Below are 10,832 nucleotides of genomic sequence, written 5' to 3'. Positions count from 1 at the left end.
GCCTGTTGTCCAGGGGGAGAACATGACTCTGTTGCGCTGCAGAACGCTCAGTAGGGATGTGCATAGCTCAAGGAGCTGGCAAAAATAAATTCATCAGTAATACTATAAATAAATTATAGCACATATTAAAAACAAGGCCTACGGCAGTAGTAATGACTGTTGACTAGTCGTTATGTAATTGCTAAATTCCACCAGGCGTGGCTGCGTCACGTTACATCACATCTATTCTACACAATGCTTGTGATTCCACCAGCAGTGGCTTGGAGCATCCCAGAAACAGCTCTCCACTCCACTTCAAATATGCACAGAGCAGATCGAGCAAGCAGGAAGTCAGTCACAGAAAAAGTAGAGAATCCGATCGATTTTCAAAATAAAAGACCCTATGCAAACTTGCGATCATAAAGACAAACAGAAAACAAACTATTTTGCAAAATAGTGTACTTATCCATGGTACAAGCACAAGGAGCAAGGAAAGTGGACCAAATCAACAAAATCTGAGCAAGTAAACATAATCAGGTGTCAAAAATACTCTGCTGCTGAAACATTTCTGAAATGCTGCTGGTGGGCGCTGCAGATGTGCGGAGGATGGATTAAAACTGTGGCGCAGATGTGCTGTGCCAAATGGAATCAACCAATAAGAAAGAAAAATGCAGAGAGAGGAGTTCTAGTGAACAAACTACTAGTGAAAATTGTATTTTGTAATGCAGAAGATTCAAGCATAATACTGTGACATGTCACACTATGTAGGTTCACAGTTTCTAAACAAAACAAGGAGATCAATTGCAATTTGGTTATTCTAAAAAAAAAAAGAAAAACAAAATAATAATTTGTCATCAAAAGCATCTACTGCCTTAGGCATGGGGGTCAGCTGCAGTTAAGCTGCCATGACAATGGACATAAACTCATAAATGGCTACCTCACACTTTGTATTTGGGTTTTCTCTTCATGCTTTTGTAATCTGGTCCAAACAGCTGTAAAAAGTCACTGTCCAGTCTGGGTGGTCAGGTAGTTCAGTTGGCAGAGCATTTGCCCCATGTACTGAGGCGGTTTGTCCTCTGCAGTGGCTGCAGACTGTCTGTGACCTTTTGCTGCCCCCCACTCTCTCCCTCTTTCCCTCTTTTCTGCCACATCTTCAGCTGCCCTATCATTACATACCACTGCCGCCAAGGTTCGCTGTACCTGGAGAAAACAGATAAAACAATTAGTACACCTGCCGATGAAAGCACATTCATCGGCACACTCATTCACTCACACTCAATCTGGACCATAACTCAAAACAGAAACCAAATTACAAAAGAAACCCAAATCCAAATGGAATGTATATTAATATATTTAACAGAAATGTAAATTAACAGAAACTTCATTAACTAACTTAATCAATCAAATATACACATTAAAATACAATAACTGGCTCCAATATTGGCTGCAGTTGCGGCCCTAACAAGCAGTTGAGTGTCTGCAGGCAGCAGTTATGCCTTCACGGGTCTGACAACGACCCGAGTTAAATTTCTGATCCACACCAGGGCCCCGGAAATGGGGGGAGCCTAGTAGAGCCTAGCAGAAACGAGTAGAGCCGAATGGAGCCAAAACACAGCCGAACAGAGAGCCAAATGGAGTCTAGCAAAACCGAGGAGAGCCGAGACAGCAGTTCATCCGAGGGGAGCAGCGGCTTAGGACAGGCCACACACCCGAATGCAGCCTTTTAGGTGAGGCGCAGCGTGGCAACATGCAGGTGGAAGAGAGCCACCAAAAGCCGCGGCACAATACACTGCAGCAAATACACAAAACAATCAACCAGGGCCCAAATGACAAGCAAGGTAACAGGGCGGACAACATCGGCTTACCATGCAGGCACCAGACACAACCCACAGCACGCCGGGCGGAGCGACCCGTCTCCCGGCGTCTCAGCAGTCAGCTGCGCAACAGAATGGAAACAGCAACCAAATGCGCACTGCGCGCATGAACGAGGGATACTGGCAAAGCGCATTACCTGTTCAGGTGGTTATGCAGTGCAGACAAATACTGCCAGGCCACAGACCTGCTCCACCAGGTTCCAGCCACCTCCACGAGGAGATCTCTGAGCGGAAGGAAAGAAACAGAGGTGAGGCCGCCCACCTGTATATATAGATGCACCAGCACCAGGTGCCGCCCCGCCGCCACAGCGCCGGTAATCTTGGCACAGTGCCATGCAGTGGCCAGGAGGGAGAAGCCATCCGACTACACTGGGATGAAATGTCAGAATATGAGTTTGACACCCCTGATTTATGGGGTACGTATCAAAACCAATTTACAAACTGCTTCACAAAGAGAAAACTGAAATACCAAAATAAAAAATAAATAGATTTGAGTTTATTTTTTTCTAAAACTACTATCCAGTTTAACAGAATTTTCCTGGAATATCAGAATATATCAGAATGTGTGCTTGGTTTTGCAGGACCACATCAGGGACAACTAGTTTGTTGGCACATGCAGCTAGTGGTCATGAACCTGCAGCTGACGGTGAGTGGCTAAGTAAACCGTTTGAATGTTGGTGGGATTCCTTGTTTTGACATCCTGTCACCCACTTGCTAGTTTCTGACATACACCTAAAGTTAGCTAAATGTTTCGCAGCATAATACAACAGCTGTGCAATAAATCCTAGCTGAGTGCATTACATTTGTATGAGGCAAGTTGTTCTTGTTCTAATTTCTCCTTACACCGTTCTAAGATGTACATTTTGCATTATAGCTTTTGTGTTTTTAAATTCCAGTCTAATCATCATGCATCATGAATCATCATTTATGTATATAGACTTTAATGATAATATGTGTTTTCTAGAATAGGCCATTTCAAATAATTTTTTGAAACTTGCATACTGTTGGTTAATGGAGTGCAGCATCACATGCTTGGGTGGGGCTGTTGAACTGGGAAATCACTGGAGGCTGGACAAGCTGTAGAGTCATATGATTTTTGTACCTTGTCCGGTCTGGTTTAGTTTTTTTCATCCAGCAAAACACAGTACTGTGGATATTTTTTGGCACTTGAGGAAGAAGAGTTTTTTGTTTCTTCCAACTTTACACAGACACCCAGTGGATTATTGAAAACTACATTGCCATACCCTTGCTTCTTCTCTTTTTCTGAACACATGAATTTTGATGTCTGGCTATTTTAAAAGAGGTGCGGAGGGGCTGACTAGATGTGTTAAACTTTTGACCTTACAGTCTGTGTGATGGACCAAACCATATTTTACATCATAGGGAGGGAGATTGTTTTCAGCCACTATAGCAAGGAAAATTGGCAAGATAAAGAAAAAATAAGCTATTATGTGACTTGCAAATGCTTGTAAGTTCCTTGACAACTGACATGGTGTTGGTGCCCTGTATCAACTAACATAATTTATTTGAATGAAGATATGAAGACAGCTGTGTTCTGCTTACCAGTTATTTATTAGTCAGTATGTTTAGTTGTCATTTAGCACCCTCTGCTGGTGGATTTCTTATAGCAGTCATTTAGATAACATGGTGTCTCTAGCTGATGACATCATCAGTAGGCGTCTGATCACTTTTCCATGCCAGAGCCAGGGGAAAACTTCTGCCTTTTTTAATCGGACATTATCCTGGTGTTCGTGCATTTGAACGCATCATTGGTATGTAAAGATAAACCTTGGGTTCATCATTTATTCATTTTTATGCATATTTTCATAGATTTGAGATATTTCTAAGGTTTATAAAGATAAAATGTGGATAGTGTATTCATGTCAGCCACATGTTCTAGCTAGCTTTCAGTAAGGAAATGTGCGTAAGATATACTGTGTTTGGCAACATTATGCTTCTAGTAGCCAACTTATGGTATAGTTGGAGATTATTTGCATTGTTTATTGCACTGTATTATTTTTGGTGTAAGCTATTTAATACTTCCCTTAAATATACTGTAGTAGGAATTTAGACATTCTGTTAATTGTATCTTTTTTCTTTGTCACTTTTACCCTACTGCCAGTGGAGTTTATCTGCCTGTCAATTTATGCAAGACGTGTGAAGAGGTCAGGACAAGCTGTGTTCAGGTGTGGGATTTTATCTCACCAAATAAAGGTAAGTGATGATTACGCTATTAGTTCAGCTATTGGTAATAATGTTCCTGCTAGCTATTCCTTCTACACACAGTTGCAGATTCAGTTATTACTGTGTCCTCAGCATTTGGCAGATGATGGTAATACAATGCTGAGGCATTTTCATGATAAGGAGCCCCTTAGGCAGATGTCTGGTCAATGATTGTGTTTTTAAACTTGGCACCTTAAACACCTCCTTCTCTAATATGTCAAGATCACAGGTGAGGAGATGCAGAGAACAGTTGTTGACTTCCAAGAGAACAGATCCAAAACACGCATGGTCGAGGTTATGCTGGCGCTGCCAACATGAGTGCTCAGTACGAAGGACTATAATCAAGAATGCTGTAACACAATGATAGTTCTGAATGTGCATGTCTACACCCACTGCTTAAAGTGAAACTTGCAGGTTCATTAATTCATTCATTCATTCATTCATTTTCTGTAACCGCTTATTCCCAAGGGGTTGCAGGGGGCTGTAGCCTATCCCAGCTGACATTGGGTGAGAGGCGGGGTTCACCTTGGACAAGTCGCCAGTTCATCGCAGAGCTGACACAGATACAGACAACCACTCACTCTCACATTCACACCTACGGACAATTTAGAGTCACCAATTAACCTGGCATGCATGTCTTCGGACTGTGGGAGGAAGCCGGAGAACCCGGAGAGAACCCACGCAGACACAAGGAGAACATGCAAACTCCGCACAGAAAGGAAACTTCGTTAATTTAAGAGTTTTTGGACATAAGGACAAAAAATCTGAGGAAATGGTGGTGTGTTTGAGCCAGGCTCTTATTTTTTTCTTTTTTTTAGTGTTGCATCATATTACATATGAAGGGGAAGTTGCTGTGCCTATGTCTGCCTCTGACCAACATGCAGAAGTAGATGGTACTAAGTCTGAGCGGTCATCTTTCAGTGTGTTGGTATTTTTCAGTTAGTTTTACAGTGGATTTCACTTCTGGTGACCATGTGGAATCATTTTGTATTTGTGTGTTTGTGCACAACGATGAGTCCACAGTTTTCCTGAGAGGAGAAAAGCGGGCAGTAGCTCTCACTCCTGGTGTGTTTTGTGCAGGTGAAGAAGCAGGACATCACTGCTGCCTCTATAATTAAAATGGCAGCCTGACTGCCAGCTGACACTGACCACACACCTAGCAAACAAAAACTGTTGTTCATTTCTCTCTCTCTCAACCCTCCTTCTCTCCCTTCCTCTCTCTTTCAGCGTCCGTCCCTCTCCCTTGCTCTCACCTCTCCCTCTCCCTCTCTCTCCATCTCTCTCTGTCTCTGTCCCTTTGTCACTCTCTCCCTTATGCTATCATTCTCGCTGCTTCAGTGTGCTGTATGTGGATTTATAGGAGGTGAGGCAATGTGAGATAGGACTTGAACGTGACTTGAACGTGAGCTGAACACAGGATTAGCTGTTAGCTAACACTGTTCACTCACCAAAATACTTGTCTGGGTCTCCATTGAATCTCTACATGTATTTCTTTCTGAAAATCAAGTTTCTGCATCAGTTCACTAAAACTTAATTCACTGGGGGCTCCAACCTGCAAGTTATGCTTTAAATCTGGCCTTACTTAACAGTTCAGGATCAAGCCTGCGCTTCATTACTTTTTCAAACTGATAGAGCAGATCTGTGTATTTTACAGCCTTGAAAAGACAAATTACATTTGTGAAATGTCAAGAGTCCCTGCACTGTGGAGATTGTGTAAGTCAACTGCAGAAACACAGAGACACACACTGCATGCAGAGAAAAAGCCCTGAAGGCCGTGCTCAAAATGATGAGTGCCATGGTCAAGGTCTTCACTAATACAACAGAGCAAGAAGCTCCAGATACTGCTGCTGGGGATGCAAGGATGTATTTTAAGGGCAGAAACATGGTCCATCCAAGAATAAGAGCGCAGAAGCTTCAAGCTATGCAAGATCAGTGTCACACGTTGTGTTCCTTGAGTGTGTCACCTGAAAATTGCGACATGACACAGCACGAGGTGAAGCCTAAGCATTGCAGCTTGCAGGTGTTGTAGCATGAAACAACAAAAGAAAGTTGACTCCTCTTTGGGTTCACTTTTGCTCAATTCGACCACATTTGACAAAGCTCCAGATGAACATGTTCGTATGCATTGGTATGGCTCCTCTCTTCATTCAGGGAGGAATGTATTAGAAAATGCTTGGAATAAAACTGCGACTCCTCTGACCATGGATAAAGAAAATGGAAACAGCTGATAAATTTGTCTGTGTGAGGAAGAATTGGTGCAATGTGTATAGCGGGGATGCTGCAGCCACATTTGGTTACCCAGCCAGGTAGGTCCCTTACTCACTCCACATTGGAAAATAAAATTTTAATTAATTAAGTATTTAAATATCCTTACCCATTAAAATTATACTAACCAACTAACTAACTAACTAACTTTTTCCGCATGAGACAGACCAGGGAACTTGCCAGGGAAGCCCAACATCCAACCACAAGAAAAGTCTCCTCTGGCACCGGAATGCCAACAACTTCCACCACCTCTTCGTCACGCCAAAACCCAACCACAGCCTTCACCCTCCCCGACCCCCTGTCATCCTGCTGCTCAACACCCTTCAGAGAAAAGAAAGAGAAAGCAGGATCCAACTGAAGTTGGCAATCCGGATAGGCTGAGAGTGATTGGAGAAGACACTTCAGCTGTCATGCAGAAGCAGTCTGTCTTTTCTGCTTTCACTGAATACCTTCACAGTTTCCTCACTGAGCTTCCAGAGGGATAAGGAAAATCACCTGATAAGCAAGATCTCTCAATAGATGCATGTTTGCCATTGTTGTGCTGTTCAAGTGGAGTTTCAGTTCTTTATTTGGTTTTGCACCAAATCTTGGTATTTAAATGGCATTTTAACATTGTTCCATAGACTTAAAGGTGTTACAGAATTGATTAAATTTAGTTTTTACATTTACAGACCTTTGCCATTAAATGGAAGGTTGTGAATGAAACAAACTTAATTATGCAATGGCACAATTTTAAAAAGTAAACTAATTGCCCTGTGTTGCACTTTATCACGTACAGGGCTGCCCACTAATAGTCCTAGTAGGTCTAGTATCAGATGTCAATTTATCATACTGAAGTGAACATGAACAAGAGACATAACAAACTAAAACAGGCAGTCAACCTGAGGGCAGAGTGCCATGCCTAACAACTACCTGTTGGTATGGCAGCATCCCGGCCTCAGAAAATCTCTGAAATAGTCTATGATGGATAATGTTTGCAGCCTCACCAAGCTAGCCTGCTTGTCCATACAGGTTCATGTAAGCAGGTGTCCCTCTCTGTTTGCTCATACCATCTGAAGCAAAGCTTTCAATTTCAACCACAACTGTGTATACCTGATCAGCTGTAAATGGTGCAATGGTGGAAACTGGGAACAGCCTAGCAGCCTGTTTACCAGCATGCAGCTATTATATCCAGATACATAGAAAATCCAACACCCACTTGGTGATGCATTTCATCTAACATGACCTTCTCTTCAGTGGCCTTAAACACAAGCCCACTGGACTAAAGGACAGAGGCAAAGGGTTGAGTAGGGCAGTACAGGCTAACTGAGGGCTGCATCCCAAAGGACTCATAAACTAATTGCAAGAATTATTTGTAGGCTGTGCCCTAATAAGGTCCCTTGGCTAGTACCATTTCTTGTTAACTGTTAAGATAATTTTAGGTTGGTTATTATCCTTATGGTTTTCTGTTAACCTAAGAGGATGTATTGTTTAGGGGACAAAATTTATTCCAATAAATGTGTTACTCACATGGCTTGTTATAATGGTGGTGAAACTTTGGTTTAAACACAGCAGAAAAGGAAACAATATTTAAGGCTAGGTGGCATAGTATCATTGGACACAAGAAGTGCATGTTATGAGAGGTCACCCCCTCCTACAAATTGAGGGACATGACCTGTGGACAATGGAGAGCCCGGGAAGCAGTGTAATACATTTGTCCTCAACTCACTGGAACACCCAGGCCTACCTCTTCAGCCTTTCTTTGACAGTGACCTAACAGTGCCAACAACTGCTCATTTAAATGGGTAAGGGTAAGTGTGCATAATGTGATGATGTGTTTGGCAGTAGTGTACCTACCTATTCTTGTCTCCACCTCATTCTTGATTGTATCTGATGTGACGCCATCTTGTTTTAGCCTTACCTAGATTACCTGGAAATGCCGTTGGAGTGACTTCTGCAGTGCTTTCATTAAAACATCCAGGTGATGAGTCATATTCAGAACAAGTTACGAGGTGGCTGTTAAGTGAGAATACACATGGGAGAGCCACACTGAGGGTTACCACTTTCTCCTCTTGTTTGAGGTCTGTTGCTTGTATAAATGGAGCCAATAGTTTCACAAATTCTTTCAGGTGACTCCATTGTCTGGTAGAGGCCTTTATGTGTTTGGGCTTTCAGGAGAGTATTTGCGTTTTGGGGATCTGGGTCAGTGATTGCCTCCACAAGGTGGAGAGTTATGTTCCTTCATGTTAAAGCAGGTGGGATGCTGCGATTGGCTCCTTACTCTGCCTCAAATGCTTCTGTCAGCCTGCGCATGAAATGAAGTAAACTGCAGAATTTAATCACCTTTACCCTCGCACTGTTCAGAATCTTTGTCTCCTTCAGTCGGTCTTACACAACAAGCTATAATGACTGCGCAAAGCATTGCAGCCACTGTTTCTGGCAGCTTCTCTGAATGGATTTCTTGTAATCCTCACTTATTTGTTCTCATGAATTGCTGTTTTCCAGATCATCTTCAGCTTCATCTTCACTCTTAGCAATTTTAATGATAATTAAAAATGTAAATGTTACAGTTATCATCTGGAATTTTACCATGTTGTTTTTTTTTTTCATGAAATCAGTAATTATTGCATCCCTAGTCTGTTATGGCCCTTCTCTTTCATTTACCCTGGTTGATGGGATTTGTAGACCAAGTTGTATAATGTCTGAAAGATGTTATATTTTGTTTTTTTTTTGTTTTTTTTCAGTGGGATGTTCCAAAAACCTCTTTGTGGTCATGTCTAGCCAGGGTTTGGTCCATCATGGTTGAGGAGTGTATAGTAGTTGGATCTAAAAGGTCACTATGTCTTCAAGATTGTTTGTGTTTGGCTCCTCTGTCAGTGCTTTGCATCTAAACATAACCAGTGAGTATTTGGGTTCAGGATTGTTTCTTTAGATTCACTGTACTGCCAGGCAGAGGAGTGTGGTGGAGGCCTATAGAGGGCTCCACCTGTGTTTCTGTGCACAATTTTTGATTTTTCTGCTTGAAGAGGGTTTGGATTTTTCTATGCCCTCAACTGTCTGCTATGGAAAGATGATGGATGAGTGTGTATGAAACAACCAGAAAGCTTTTTAAGAAAAAGGAGACCTTGGAAATGTGATATCAATTTACAAAGATAAAGTGACTGTGGTGTGACCAAAGCTGCTGTCATACACCCCTCTACAGCCAACTTAAAAGAAGTGCATATGTGTGCATGGATTGCTGCATTACCCATTAGAAGGTCATCACGTGTGAATGCATTTGTATATATTACAATTTGTGCATTTACTTAGCGTACTTTAAAAAGAAGCACATGCATACGACTTGAATCCACTAGCAGAATGGTGCGTGCATCCATCTGTGTTTGTGGTGAGCCTTCTTTCTAATCTGCCAGCCAGTGGTTGTGTATGAAGTGCTGCTGATGGTGGAGACTATTAGGTCTGTGAAAGGAGAGTTGGCTGTCTTCTCCTATTCCCCACAGCTCATTTAAACTTCCAGCTGATGGTAGAGATTAAACGTCTTCTCTTAGAAGGAGGGATCCTGTGGCCAGACTTGGGCTGCTATTTAAGAAACTTGAATGAGTGAAAAGCATGTAAAGAACCCATTTAGTATAAGACAACGGAGTAGCAGTGGGTTTACATGTGCAAACAATGTATCATGCCTCACACGACATACCACACATGACCTGATTTTTACATCTGGCAATCTTTTAGTGTTTGCAAATGGCAGCTTTACATACTGTTTGATTGAAAAAGTTGTGTTAAAATTAACAAAGAGAATTTAGTATTATTAGTAACCATAATGGTTCTGGACCATTTTTGTAATTCTTAGTGGTCATTTTATTGGAAAGATGCTGTAAAGATGGTGTCTTGTTTGGTAGTTTGTCGGGTGCTTTGATCTTCCTTTGGTGATTCTATTGCATGGTTTACATAAACAAGAAGACACATTAACAATTACTGGTATATTCATCAAATATAAAAAAGAATTTTTCCACATCAGCATCTACACTAATCAAAAAATTACACTTGTGATAAGGGACATGTCTGGGAAAACTGAAAGTGCTCCTAATGACATAACAAGTATATCCTCACATAATCAACAAAATAAGCTCCATGTAAGTACAAGTTTTGTTCAGATTTTATTAATAGATTAATTTACATGCATACATGTATGTGTTTGAATAAATTTGGATTACTCTTGCTTCTTTCTTACTACTCGTATGAATATTTATGAAAGAAAACCAATTACTTTTTTTTTTTTTTAAACATTTTACATGCAAATACACAATACTGCTGTTTTTGAATATTCATAGCAGGTGGTCATGTTGATCAACTTGTGGATACTAAAGACAAGCTGCCTGTATTTATTTACAGAGATTTTTCTTTACATCTGGCACCCTGAAGCAATACTTTTTTGTTTATGATCCACAGGTGAAATATATGTATAATATTCAATATCCTTGCATGTGTGTGCATGTTTGAGTGACCAACATAGCT

General features: G+C 41.4%; 1 long non-coding RNA gene across 1 annotated transcript; it reads left to right on the top strand.

Moving 5' to 3' along the window:
* The first annotated feature begins 5,476 nt into the window (after positions 1–5,476).
* LOC146308355 (uncharacterized) lies at positions 5,477–7,316 on the top strand. Its single transcript, XR_014772643.1, has 2 exons — positions 5,477–6,382; positions 6,508–7,316. It is a non-coding gene; the product is annotated as an uncharacterized LOC146308355 (long non-coding RNA).
* The last annotated feature ends 3,516 nt before the right edge of the window (positions 7,317–10,832 follow it).

The sequence above is a fragment of the Lutjanus erythropterus genome, chromosome 20, assembly GCF_056507025.1.
Source record: "Lutjanus erythropterus isolate fLutEry1 chromosome 20, fLutEry1.hap2, whole genome shotgun sequence".
Lineage (NCBI taxonomy): Eukaryota > Metazoa > Chordata > Actinopteri > Lutjaniformes > Lutjanidae > Lutjanus > Lutjanus erythropterus.
This window is presented reverse-complemented; position numbering and strand designations above follow the sequence as displayed.